Below are 14,747 nucleotides of genomic sequence, written 5' to 3' on the forward strand. Positions count from 1 at the left end.
TACTAAATTATATGCTCTGTTTAAAAAAAAAAAAGATTGGATGCCACAAGCGGCTGCTTCTTTTTCTATTACTATTTGCATCATGTGTGTTATGAATAAAAGTGTAACGTGTTTGTATTCATAGAAGGACAAAAGTATTTATACAAGGAAGATCCTAAACATAAGGAATATACGATAAGCCTAAATATTATGTAGATAACAACAACACATAGTGATCCTTATCTCAATACCCCCCTCAAGTTGGAGGGGAAAGATCTTGTATCTCCAACTTGGAAAGCAAGTAGTCAAATGTCGGAGCAGGAAGAGCTTTAGTGAGAATATCGACAGGTTGCTCCTTAGTAGTAATATGATCAGTAGTGATAAGTTTATCTTGAACAGCATCACGAACAAAGTGACAATCAGACTCAACGTGTTTGGTCCGTTCATAAAAAACAGGGTTAGCAGCAATGTATATAGCTGATTAACTGTCACAAAACATATGCATTGGTTGAGGATGCGCAACACCAAACGTAGACAACAACTGCTTAAGCCACTTTAGTTCTTTTAAAGTAAACGCCATAGCACGATATTCTGATTCAGCAGAGGACTGAGACACGGTATCTTGTTTCTTTGTCTTCCATGAAATAGGAGAGGACCCAAGAAGAACAATGTAGGCACTAAGAGAGCGACGGGTCAACGCACAACCATTCCAATCAGCATCACAATAAGCAGTTAGACGAAGATTAGAGTCAGCTCGAAGGAGAATACCTTGATCTGGAGAACCCTTAAGATAGTGAACGGCATGAAGAGCAGCGTCCCAATGAGCTTGGCGAGGCGCCTTCATAAACTGAGACAAAATATGAACTGCATAACACAACTCGGGTCTGGTGAAAGTTAACTAAATGAGCCGACCCACTAAACGCCTATAAGCTTCTGGTTTGTCAAAGAAGGGACTAGCATCCCAGAGAAGCTGATGATTAACCTCAATAGGAGTAGATGCAGGTTTAGAGCCAAGTAGTCCTGTTTCGGCAATGATATCCAAAGCGTATTTACGTTGAGAAATAAAAATGCCTTCGGTATTCCTTGCCACTTCAATGCCAAGAAAGTACTTGAGCTTCCCTAGATCTTTCATGTGAAAACACTCACCAAGATAGTTTTTAAACCGCTGGAGGGTAGAGAGATCATTACAAGCGATGAGAAAATCATCCACATAAACCAGGATATGTAAACAAATATTCCCTTTGATGTAAGAAAAGTGAGAACAATCTGGTTTGCTCTGCTTAAAGCCATAATTCTTCAAGGCAGTGCTCAGCTTGGCAAACCAACATCGAGGCGCCTGTTTAAGCCCGTAGATAGATTTACGTAGTCGACAAACCTTTGTAGGATCCGGATTCTCATAGCCAGGAGGGAACTTCATATAAACCTCCTCATGCAAATCACTGTGTAAAAACGCATTTTAAACATCCATTTGATGGACCTCCCATCCTTTAGCAGCCGCAATCTTAAGAAGAACTCGCACAGTCGTGGGTTTAGTAACCGGTGCAAATGTGTCAGTGTAGTTGAGACCCTCACGTTATCGATTACCAAGAGCTACCAAACGTGATTTGTATCGAGCAATCTCACCATTTGAATGATGTTTGATCTTATATACCCATTTACTCCCAATCGCTGTCTTACCGGGAGGTAGAGTTGTTTCATCCCAAGTATGTTGCATAGTAAGAGAAGAATACTCATCATCCATAGAGTTATTCCAAACATCGTCCAAACTCGCCTCTTTAAAGCTAGTAGGCTCGACAGCGGAAGTGATGGCAGCAATGAAAGCCTTGTGACCTGAGGAAAAATTAGCTTGAGGGAGATAAGTGGCGATGTGATAAGGTGTGTTACCTGGGACCAAAGTAGGAGAACCAGGATTAGGAGACGATGAAGCGAGAGAGGGGGAAGCTTGTAGATGAGAGGTCTGAACGACATAGTCTTTGAGTAAAACAGAAGGTTTGCGTACCCTTTGACCACGACCGAGTAACTCATGAAGACCAGGTGAAGGAACATCAGACGTGTCAGATAACACCGGAGTGACCGTCGGAGACGAAGAGGGAGACTCATCGATCGGTATTTCAGCGGACCGAGGAGAGATCGGTGGTGATGAAACCGGAGTAGCAGACTGTGCAGTAAGAGGAGAAACCGTAACGGGAGTAGGAACAGAGTCAGGAGAAGGCAAGGGACTTGGTGTAACAGAGTCCGTGAGAGGCGAAGGACTCGGTGGAACAGAGTCCATGAGAGGCAGTGGAGAAGCATCCGGTGCCAACAACGGAGGAGAAGGACGTAATGGGAATGACCAGTCATCAATGATTGGAGTTATAGGATACAAAGGAGATGGATCAGGAGTAGAATGAGAGACGCCTGGAAACTTGTCCTCAAAAAAAATAACATCACGACTCATAAAAAATTTTTGCCTCTCAATGTCGTAGAGCCTCCAAGCCTTCTTCCCATAAGGATAACCAACGAAGATACATTTGCTTGTACAATCACTGAATTTGTCCTTATCACGCGGACGCCTGTGAGAGTAACACAAACAACCAAACGTACGAAGCAAGTCATAGGTAGGAGGAGTGTCATAGAGCATTTCGTACGGTGTCTTCCCGTGAAGCAGAGGAGTAGGAGTACGATTAATCAGATAAGCAGCTGTCAACACACTTTCTCCCCAGAACAGAACCAGAAGCTGAGCCTGAAAGAGAAGCGCACGGGCAACGTTGAGAATGTGGCGGTGTTTACGTTCGACCCGGCCAATCTGTTGTGGTGTATCAACGCATGATGTCTGATGTTCAATACCATGTTGACAAAAGAAGGATGAGAGAGCCATAAACTCTGTCCCATTGTCTGTACGAACAGCTTTGACAGGTCGACCAAACTGTTTTTCACTCATGGCACAAAAATTATGTATTAAACCTTTGACTTCAGACTTGGTTAACATAAGATAAATCCACACAGCTCTAGAGTAGTCATCAACAATGGTTAAGAAATAAGCAGCTCCACAGGTAGAAAGAGTGCGATAGAGTCCCCAAACATCACAGTGTATCAAGCCAAAAGGATTGGAAGCTTTATTAGCACGAAAACAGATATCACATGAATGTGTATCCTCAAAATCAACTTTTAAACTATCAAAAACCGGTAAAGTAGAAAGAACTTTGTAGGAGTGATGGCCAAGACGGCGATGCCATAAGACCAAAGGAGAGATGGTTTGCTTGCGAGCTTGATGAGCCTGTGCAACCTTGACACCTTTGAAGTAGTAAACCCCCTCTCGCTCTTCACCGGCGCCAATCAGGGTCCTCGTAAAACGGTCCTGTAAAACACATAGAGTATCAGTAAAAAGAGCAATGCAGCCGGTTTGTTTAAGAAGACAAGACACTGAAATCAAAGTGCAAGTGAAGTTGGGAACATAGAGAACATTAGACAATGTAGACCAGCCTCCACCGTGCCGCGAGTGCTCTGTCCCGCGGGAGAAGAAGAGCGTTGTTGTTCTAGGAACCAATCAGGATAGCCATGTAGAAGAAAACATTATGAAGCTTCATGACCCTTACGTTTGCAGTGACTGTAGAGACGATTCGGATCACGACTTCCAGTAGTAACGACAGCAACCGTAGAAGGAGTAAAGAGAGGAGCAAGTTCCGTTTTAACGGAAAAACCAACAACATCGTGCTTGACTTCAGACGCACGCATGTTGTTGATATGTTGCTCAGCACAAATAACACGCGAGTAGACAATATTCAAGTCAGGTAGAGGGTCTTCATCAATGATCTGAGACCATATGTTTCTGAAGCGAGACTCATCAAGTCCAAAGAGGAACTTATGAACCCGTCGATCTTCATGTTCCTTCTCAAGTTCAGGAGCGGCAGCGCAAGTGCAAGATGTAGTAGAAGTAAAGGTCTGTAATTCTTCCCAAAGTTTGGAGAGACGACCATAGAACTCAAGAATGGATTGACCGTTCTGTTTGCAGTTGTTAATCTCATCTTCCAAGAGATGTTTACGAACACCGTTCTTGACAGAGAACCGACGTTTGAGAGATTCCCAGAGTTTGAAAGCCTCGGGAACATGAGCAACAGTAGAACGAACTTGTGGGTCGATGGCAGTGCGTATCCAACCCACAATCATAGAATTGGTGGAGATCCATCGGGCAAGATCAGGGTTAGAGGTCGGTTTGGTGATCGTACCATCAATGAACCCTATCTTCTGCTTAGCTTGAAGAGAATTCCAAAGCTCAGTTGGCCATTCAGAATAATTATCACCACGAAGTAAAACTGGTGTGATAAGAGAACCCGGATTATCGGATGGATGTAGAGCATAGGAAGTCTCCAAAGAGGATTGTTCCATGATAGACATAGAAGTAGACGTAGAAGTAGAGGTAGTAGACATGATAGGAAAAAAACGAGAGTACAGAGAAAAAAATATGTAGAGAAGCGGAAGTAAGATCAAAGCGAAAAATTTTGTAGATCAAAGATCGTTTTAAGCTCTGATACCTTGGTATGAATAAAAGTGTAACGTGTTTGTATTCATAGAAAGACATAAGTATTTATACAAGGAAGATCCTAAACATAAGGAATATACGATAAGCCTAAATATTATGTAGATAACAACAACACGTAGTGATCCTTATCTCAATAATGTGATATATATACTTCAAAAGAAATGAGGGAATAATTGTATCCCGTTCATAGCATTTTACTGCGTCAATTACTTTATCCAGTGATACAGAGATCGAGCAACCGCAGTTAGAATGCGTTTGGTACCACCTTGTTTACCATATGATATGGCTCTCTTATTGCTCCACATGTGCTATCTATCAGGCTGTTGTAGTCCCTCTATCATTTGACTTTGCATTATTTTCCTTTTGTAATTTTTTTCAAGATGACTTTCCCGACAGTTTTCAATTGTCAAGTAGGATTAGATCTTGTTGCGTAATCAACAAGTAATAGATAAGTCATCAGTGAAAATGCACTTGTTCTACGCCGACGGTGAACAAAAAGACTTGTTCGAAGTCAAAACGTCAGAGATAATACCCAAATCAAGAATTTGGACCAAAACAAATCTACCATTATGTATCGTGACAGGCAGATCTCAGTGATCTACGAATCAGATTTTGTATAATATAAGGACTTTTTTTTTTCTTCTCTTTCTATCGCTCTTAACGGAAACATAAAAACTTAAGTGATCTGCCGTGATATTATTGAAGAGCCGTTCACATCATGAGACTTCTCATTCATGGGACCGTTGCATGTGTTTTATTGTTTTTCCAATGCTTGCCTTGCGTAACCTACCAGCACAAGTGGGAATACGAAGACTACAATAAAGTATCCAATGTCTCGCCGGGAGCAATAATTGGAACAATTTTGTTTACGTTGTTCATTGTAATTATGTTCTTTTTCTTTGTTATATATGGAACCTGCGCTACGGACGGTGAGGCGGGAGGCCATGAGGCCCATGAAGTATTGCACAGTAGAGCAACGATTGCTGCGGTTGACAAAGAAGTAATCGAGTCTTTTCCTACTTTCCTCTATTCAGAGGTTAAAGGGCTCAAGATAGGCAATGGTGGGGTTGAATGTGCTATTTGTCTATACGAGTTTGAAGATGAAGACACGTTACGTTGGATCCCTCCGTGTAGCCACACTTTCCATGGTAATTGCATCGACGTGTGGCTCTCTTCTCGGTCCACATGTCCGGTATGTCGTGCAAATCTGTCTCTAAAACCTGGTGAGAGCTTTCCATATCCGTGCATGGATCTTGAAACGGGGAATACATGAAGAAACGTTCTAGAATCGCATGATGACATAAGTTTGGTAGATAATATTGTGACATGGAACAACGATACAAATTATAGAGAAACTCGATCAAGATCTACAATATCATTGTCAAGCTGGCGTATGGCTAAAATATTCTACCCTAGATCTCATTCGACCGGACGTTCATTTGTTCACCTAGGTAAGAATCTAGATCGATTCACACTGCAGTTACCAGAGGAGGTGCAAAGAAAACTGGTTAGCTTGAATCTGGTAAGGAGAAGCCATATGGCTTTACCTCAAGCCATGAGTTCGAGACAGGGCTGTTAAGTTTAAAGAGTAATGAATGGTTGCTTGTAAAATAAACAACACACAGAAAATTGATCACCAAGTTCACGGCCTCAAACCGGGAGAAATCTTGCTCCCAAGCTCCACTATACTAGAGAGGTTACACACACCACTAACTTGTGATGTTGTTCTTGGTTTACAGATTTTGACACAAGAAGAACAAGGATCAAAGAAACACAACAACAAGAAGAAGAAAGTTTGCTTGAGAAGCTCTTGTTTCTCTCTCTCTTCTCTAGAACACTCTTTATGTTTGTCTCTCACCTACCTCCATTATCTCTTCTTCCCTTGTAAATATATAAGAGAGTGAATATGGACTTTTTGTTCTCTTTTGCCATGTTAATATTCGTCTGGCCCAATAAAGGCCCAATGTTGTGTTTTGTCAAACCCAATCTAACAATTCTCCACCTTTTGACAAACACAAACTCCCTCGATGACATCGACATCTGAAACCAACCTCTCCTCTTCCCTGTTCGTGAAGCCAAACTCCACCTGAAACATGCATCCCTTTCAACCCAGTTTGAGAAATCTTCAGGAAAGATTACAGCCTTGAATCACCTCTGCTTGATCAGTTCCTCCAACCTCAAGGTCTTAGGTGATTCTCTGCCAAGTTCTCTTTGGAGCGTTCATAAGCTGCTCCACCTGGAACCAATCACCCTTATCAGGGCTCCACAACTTTCCAGGTAACTTCTTCACAGCCCTTTGTGACAGCTCATCCAATGACTTATGATCTTCAAGTTTTTACAGAGACTAACCACCCTTTTTCTTTGTCAAATCTGTTCTGCAAGATCATGTCACAAACTCTTTAATAAGCACTGCAGCCTTCACCTGTTAAGACATCCTTGGTAACCCTTCTCAACCCGAGTCACCTTTTTTATTTTCTTCCTTATGTCTCTTTCGATTTCAGAGACTCCCTGAAATTCTGATTTCTGTTTCATGTCTACTCTCACAGCAACTCCATTGTTGAACATCCCATGTTCTTCTTTCTCCTTGATGACTTCTTGTTCCCTCTTGACAATGAATCATCCTCCGATCTTTAACTGCTGGAGTTTTCTCCCTTTTGAGCCACCAGAGATCCAAAAACATGGATTTCCTGAATTTTCATCACATAACCTCCACCTGGAATCAGAGTCTACAACTCAATACAACTGATTCTCCACAGGTAACCAACTTATCTGATCATGAATCACCCTTTCTTGACTTATACTTTCAAAAATTTCAAGAATTCAACTAACTGTCCTTTTTCTTGAATTTTCCCAACAGCTCCACCTGGAATCTAATTCTCTTCACACTAATTCCAGGTGCCTACATGTAACTCCCTCAACCCTCCTAATCTCTTCTTATCGACATAATTTTTTCATTTCCCAAAGCTGACTTGTTTCCTTTTTCTCTTCCTCCTGCCAGCCTACTGAAACAAATATTTTTTGTGGTGGTGATGAATGATGTATGGAATGATGACTTATGAATGAATGGATGGCAGGGTGTTTCAATTCCCCTTATGCAGTTGTAGTATAAGAGGTGTCAATCCAATCTGAGTGTTTATGAACAATCAAGATGTGCATATGAGTCTAAGTCAAGCCAGATGTAAAGGTTGTTTGTCACTAACAATCCTATGATGAAATGGAAAGTGCAGAAAGTAAAACTACAAAAACTAGGAGCTAAATGCAAATGGAACAGAATGATTATGACAATTATGAAGCTAAAACAGAAATAGAAACTATGGAAATGCAAGAATTGAACTAATGCAAGGTATGTAATGAACAGGATACTAAATGAATGCAACAGAAATGCAACTAGAATGAAACAGGACAAACATAAATCATAAACACAAGTTCTGGGTTGGAACTCGAGCAAGCACTCGATCGAGTGTAGATCGAGTGCAGGGTCGAGCTGGACAAATACGCAAAACAGAGCAACACAAGAAAAACAGAGCAATACCAAAACGAATCAAACAACGATCAAACAACAGGATTTAAGCTAAGAAATCAATAAACAAAAAAGGTCTTCAGGAGGGATTCATGGGTTGGACTAATGATTGAGGTCATCTAACTTGGTCAACAAATCTCAAACAACTTGAGCTAATCTCTAGACATATATTTCTAAGACATGTTTAATCCACTCTCATGGCAAGAAACAATCAAACTCATGCATCTCTAGACTTGTTCTCACAAAGTAAAGAATCTACACAAGCAGACATTAAGCAATATGTCAAAAATCAAACAAGACTTCTAATCTCTTAGCAAGCCTAATGATAGTCTCTAGATCTAGCCTTATTTATGCTTCTTAGACATTAGTGTGATGCTAAGATGCTTGAAATCAGATCCTACCCTCTCAGATATAGGATCAGCATTAAGAACATCTAGCCTAGAAGAGATCTACAACAATCAAGCTTGACCAAATCAAACAAACCTCAAACACAACCCAGCCTAACCCATCCTCAAGATCCTAAGCAACTACTCACAAGCATACATGATGAACATCAAAATCATATATCCAGAAAATGATGAAACTTGCATGATTAGATAGATAAGGCAAAGATCTACAATATTGAAGAAAGAATCAAACTCAAATTCTCAATATTCTGAAAGTTATAAAACCAACAATATTGAAGAATTTAGTTTTTTTTTCTACTTTTAAAAGAAGTACAAGATCTTAAGAAAATAAAAGTGCAAAAGGAATAATTCCCAAAAAAAGTAAAAACAAGGTTTTTGACTCTCTAAAAAGCTGGCTCCTTGGTGGCTGCAGATACAAGCCCTTATATAGAAAAAAGTAGTGGAAGCCCTAAAAACGCTAAAAGACAAAATAGCCAGGCGGCTCTACCAACTTGACCTGGTGCTCGGTCGAGTGACCGGTCGAGTTGGCTCCTCTTGTGCTCCTGCCACTCGGTCGAGTCCCTCTCAGCACACGGTCGAGTGTCTGGTCGAGTGGGCAGTCGAGTTGGACTCCGAACCTTGGTTCTTCAGCCTTAGCTCTCTTGCTTTCTCCTCATGATTGCTTCACTTCTCCTCAGCATTGCTTCCATGCTCCTTAAGCTCCAAAATCACCTGTTTATGCATGAAAAGATGCAAATGCAATGCAACTAAACTCTAATGCAAGAACAGTCCTAAAGCTATGCAATAATTGTCAAAATGGATAGCAAAAGATGCAAAAGATGTGAATATATTAAGGGAAAACAGGGTAAAATATATGAACATCAACACCCCCAAACTTAGTCTTTGCTTGCCCTCAAGCAAATGAACAAGACATAAGAAGGTAGGTGAGGTTTGAAAGTGGGATCTCAGCTCCTAAAGCTTGCAAATAGACCATCTAGAATCAATGTCCAAGTTACTAGTACTATGATGCAAGTTGAATGAGCTGTACTTAAAGATTTTAGACAAGCATATCACAACCTTTACTGATTTGAGCCTTAGATGTCCACATGCATTCAAATCAACCATTTCCTTTAACATTCATTAATCAAGAACATGAATCAATTCTATGTAAACTCATTTGGCTTGGTAGTAAAAGGTTTAGAGACAATGATGGTCTCTCTTTAGAGTGGGGCTTATCAATATCAAGGTTCTCTCATAAAAATGGATTGATCTTTAGAAGAATGCTAAAGGTAAGAACACTTAGACACATACAAGAACAAAACCTTGTCTACCCAAAGGCACCCAAAGTGTTATCCTATCAATCTAAACCCAATTGATCCTAGTGCTACCCTTTAACTTATTCTCTTCTCTTTCACCTTTTTCTCTTTTGATTTTAAAGTCTTAGGAGAGGTTTCTTATATGATCTTTCTAGTGGAATGGGAGATTCTTACTTATTTGCTATGGTTTTCTTTACTTCTTATTCTTAAGACATAAAAGCATTTTGCTATACTCTTCTTTTTCTTTCTTTCTTTTCTTTGACTGAAACCATCTTTAAACAATATCATACTTCCCATTCTTTCACTAGACTTTGATTTTACTTAAACACGTTCCCCTCCTAAAGACTCTAACCTTTTCTTTCTCTTTTCCTCTTTTCTTTTCTTTCTTTTTCAAACAACCAAATCCCAAACCCAACAATTAAACCACCTAGTCCTATCTAGTTTGAAAATTGCAAACTAGAACTACACAAGGCTTTACTCTTGTCAGCTCAAACCTAACACTTTCTACCAAGCTCAATCCCAAAAAGGCCTCACACACTCATTAAAATATACATGGCTTGAAAGAAGGGTTGGTTAAGGGTATTGGAAACTTATTTTAATGATTCAATCAGCTACTTGGATCAACAAGAGTGGTAAAAAGGAGAAAGATGATCCAAATATGTATATGGTATCCATGAGTTTAAAGCAATGCACACATTGATATTTAACAGTCAATATTAAGTTCTTATAAGTAGGAAATGGTGTCAAATTACAACATGCTTCAATTTAGACCAAATGCAATGCAAGAATTCAAGGCTTGGTTCAATCTTATGCTTCTAACCACTCAACTAGCATCAAAGTACTATTAACTTGGGCATTGATCCTAGTCTAGTGAATTAAACAAGCTAACAAGGCAAAACTCATCATAGATCCCTAATGCAAATATTATACAATCCTACAAGAAACATGCTAAACAAGATGCTATTATGCAATGCAAACTACATGAACACTCTTTTTTTATAAAGATTTTTGCAAAAAAAATTAATTTTTTAGGGTTTTTCTATGCCTTAGATGCTATGCAAATACTAACATGATGATGCTAAAAATTTGAAATAAGAAAACAAAACACAATATCAAATGCTATCTCAAACCCTCCCCCAAACTTAAATCACACAGTCCTCTGTGTGAAAGAAATTTGTAAGAGGATTCAAGATCAAAAACAAAACACAATATCAAATGCAATGGTATTTACAAGGGAAGGTGATTGTGGTACCTTAAGGATTGGAGAAGAAACTGTCTACATCATCTTGCATGCTGTCAAAAGTGTAGTTGGGGTCTTGTTGATGACTTGGAGGTGGAGATTGGGGCAGTTCGACGATGGGAATCGACCGGGACTCGGTCGAGTACGTGCTCGAGTGGGGGGGTCGAGCTGGACCGCGAGTGTCAAAATTCTGACCTTGCTGCTGGTAGAATTGCTGGTAGATTGCTGGATCCATGAAGTACTCGGGTGGGATGGGAGGGTAACCTGGATATCCTGGATAAGCAGCTGGAGGTGGGAAGCCATAAGGTGATCTGGGCTGGAACTCGGCCGAGTGCATCTGGGGTGCTCGGTCGAGTGGGTGCTCGAGTGACCCGGTCGAGTGCCTCAAAAATTGTTGTTCTCGGCTACTTGAACTCCTCTTCCTCTGATTTGGCTCGTACATTGAAGCTCTAGCTGGTTCCACAGGGTTTGCAACTCTTGAGAGTGCTCTAGTTGAGCTACTCCTCCTCAAAGGGCTTGAATGGCTTGGAGATAAGTTTGCACTCTTCAGCTCAGCAATCTCCTTTTTTAGGCCCTTGATGGACTTAGCCATATTGGTCACCTTCATCTTAAGCTTATCAAACCTCTTCCCATGCCACTTGCTCCACTTTTGTAGGAGAGTCAACCTCTTGCTAGTCTCTCTCACTCCTCTACTATCCCTTGGGTTGGGCTCATAATCTTCAAAGTAAAATTGCTCCTCCCCATCAGCCATTTGTACATCTCCAGCTTCATCAACTCTAGGTTGAACTATCCCATCAAACAAGAACTCATCAGCTGGCCAAAAGTCAATGTTTGCTCCTTCTTGAATGGTGCTGAGCTCTTGGTTAGGTAAGATCAACTGTTTTTTCCCAACTGTTGGAAGCTCAAAGTTGAAGATGTGATTTCCTTGATGCATTTCCTTGGCCAATATGAGAGTAGATGTGAGGTAGCTTGAGTCAATCCATCTTGGCAAAACCTTCTCTCCTCTAAGTGGGACCTTGGCAGCTTGTAGTATTGGAGTGATGATGCCTCCAATGGCTAAGGCTCCTCTTGACCCTTTGTTTTGTAGCTTGCCTACCCAGCTTCTCAAATATATCATGTGGTCAATGAGCACCATTGCAAGGTCAGTCTCCACAGTGGTCCCAAGAATGATGGTTCCATTTCTTGCCTCAAGGATGATTCCATTGAGAGCCATGTCAATTATCTTGAGCTCACCCTCATTGAGATTTACAGTCTCCTTCCTAGCAAAGAATGTATTTGCTAAGGCCTTGTGGAAGTACCTTAGGACTGGGCTTCTTATCTTTGAACTCTTGGTCTTGGAGGATGAATAGGTGATGTTGTCTCCAATGGTTTCCCAAATGGCATAGAGCTCCTCTCTTGGTATCTTCAAGCTCCTATTACTACCAACTTCAAAACCAAACACATTTGCTATCTTCTTCAATGAAAGCTCATAGTTCTTCCCCTTGATTGTGAAAGCAATATGACCAGCTCCAAACTCATCATCCTTCCTTGCATATGTGTGCAGCTTGACTGTGGCTAGAAACTCACAACTTTCTTCTTTATACCCCTCCATGCAAAGCCCCATGAACTTGATTAGGTTGCTCTTCTCAAAAAGATACTCCACATCTTCATCAATGGCTAACTTCTCCATGGTTTCCTTGTGTGGATACCTAGTTCCCAGGAACTCCATTCTCATGAAGGCTTCATAAAGTTGCCTCTTTGTCAATCCACAAGATTCTGCTTCTCCATCATCCTCTAACTCTTCTTCTTCACTTTCTTCCTCACTTTCACTTTCAATCTCCTCTTGTTCAATCTCAACTGCTAGCCTCTTCCCCTTGGCCTTGTTTCTCCTCATGAACTCACTAAGAGTTGGCTCCCTTTCTTCTTCACTTTCAATTCTCTCAGGATCTTCCTCAACTGACTGATTTCTTGAACACGGCATCTGACTCGATCGACCACTCGGACCACCACTCGGTCGAGTGCATGCTCGAGTGGGGCGTCGAGTGGTTCTTCCAGCTTCTCTTCTTGATTGTAGGCGATCATCACAACGTTCCATGGAGCTTGCAGCCGCTTGTTGAGACTTCCTAGTAATCCTTGAAGACATTTTCGAATAGAACTGAAGGGAATAGACTCAAAGCTTAAGGTTAATAGGTTAGTGACCCAAAAACTTAAAAGAGCTAAGCTTGAGCAAATGATGAACTTTGAGAGAGATTTTAAAACTTGATTTTAGTTGTTTTGAGCAAATGAGAGAGTGTGAGAGATATAGGATCATGTAAGGCTCTATTTAAAGAAGCTAAGGGGACAAGGAGACAAGGGTGGAGCGTCCATACCATTCAAATTTGAAATGGGAATCTTTGACCTGCTTTTTTCTGCCACTCGACCCCACACTCGACCAGCACGTGGTCGAGCTCCTTGACCAAAGTTTGAAATTTCAAAATTTTTCTTCTTTTTCTTCCCTCCACTCGATCATTCTAGAGAAATGAGAATCGAGTGGGCCTTACTTCTTTGCCAGCTCGGTCGAGTACCTCTCGTGGGCTGGTCGAGTGGGCTTGCGAATCTCCTTCCCCAAGTCCAAATCTCTCCATACCCATCTACACTTTCATTGAAAGGCATGTACAACACAAACATAAAAGAAAACACATCAAAACTACTAAGAAAATAAAGCATATTTACAAAGGATACCTTAGGGACTTCCTCCCTAGTGAGCTTGTTTAGAGTCACTAAGCTTGACTTTGGTTGCCTTCTTAGGCTTTGTTTAGATACCAAGAAGGTGATGAAATCCTCCCTGGCACTTCTTGATCACTGTGAGTCTGATCCTTGATCACCTCACCCTTAACACACAAACCATATTTCTTCTTGATTTTGAGCCTTGGTCTTGCTTTCCTCAAAGACCTCTTGTTTAGCTTGACTTGGAGATCCTTAACCATACCAGTCAACTCTTGAACTGACCTCTTAAGCTTTTCCACAGAATCTTCTTGAAGAGAGAGATTGTCCTTTGGAGCTGCCACTTCACTTAAACCTTCATGACCACCCTTGTCCTTGATAGTAAAAGGTTGATCATCAATGGTAGGAAGGTTGGTTGGGTTATAGATGTTAAACTTCATAGCTATACCCTCAGAAATGTTCAAGGTCACAAGACCTTCCTTAACATCAATAACAGCTCCAACTGTGGCTAAGAATGGCCTCCCAAGGATGATAGGATCTTCAGGTTCCTTGTCCATCTCCAATACCACAAAATCTGTATGAACCCTTGCTCTTCCTATCTTGACTGGAATATTCTCCAACTTGCCAACCACATCTCTGTTTGAACCATCAGCTAGGCATATATGAAGGTTGGTGGACTTGAAGTCAGTGTGCCCAAGCTTTTGTGCTATAGAATAGGGCATCACACTGATAGATGCTCCCAAGTCACATAAGCACTGGTTGTAGTGAAGATAGCTAAGTGTGCAAGGCAGATAGAATGGACCTGGATCCTTAAGCTTAATTGGGATGATTACTCCTCCAAGGTCTTCAAGATCCTTCTCATCTTGAGCTTGAGCCTTTTTCTTTGATAAATCAAGCAAAAAATCCTTATAGAAAGGATATGGATCATACTGTTCCAAGGCAGGTCCTCTTTCTTCTTCTTGGTAAGCAATGATGATCTCTTGTATGGCCATCACTTCTTCTTGTTTCTCAATCACAACCTCTTCTTTCAAAGCTTTCTCTTCCTCTTGTTGCAAAGCCAACATTTCTTTTTTTCTCAATGATTTCCCTTAGTTCCTTAAGCTTT

At 40.9% G+C, this 14,747-nt stretch overlaps 1 pseudogene; it reads left to right on the forward strand.

Annotated features, from left to right (window-relative positions):
- The first annotated feature begins 5,384 nt into the window (after positions 1-5,384).
- On the forward strand, positions 5,385-5,771 carry LOC104738303 (putative RING-H2 finger protein ATL37 pseudogene; annotated as a pseudogene).
- Positions 5,772-14,747: the final 8,976 nt, after the last annotated feature.

The sequence above is a fragment of the Camelina sativa genome, chromosome 13 (genome assembly GCF_030686135.1).
Source record: "Camelina sativa cultivar CO46 ecotype springtype chromosome 13, ASM3068613v1".
NCBI classification, from domain to species: Eukaryota; Viridiplantae; Streptophyta; class Magnoliopsida; order Brassicales; family Brassicaceae; genus Camelina; species Camelina sativa.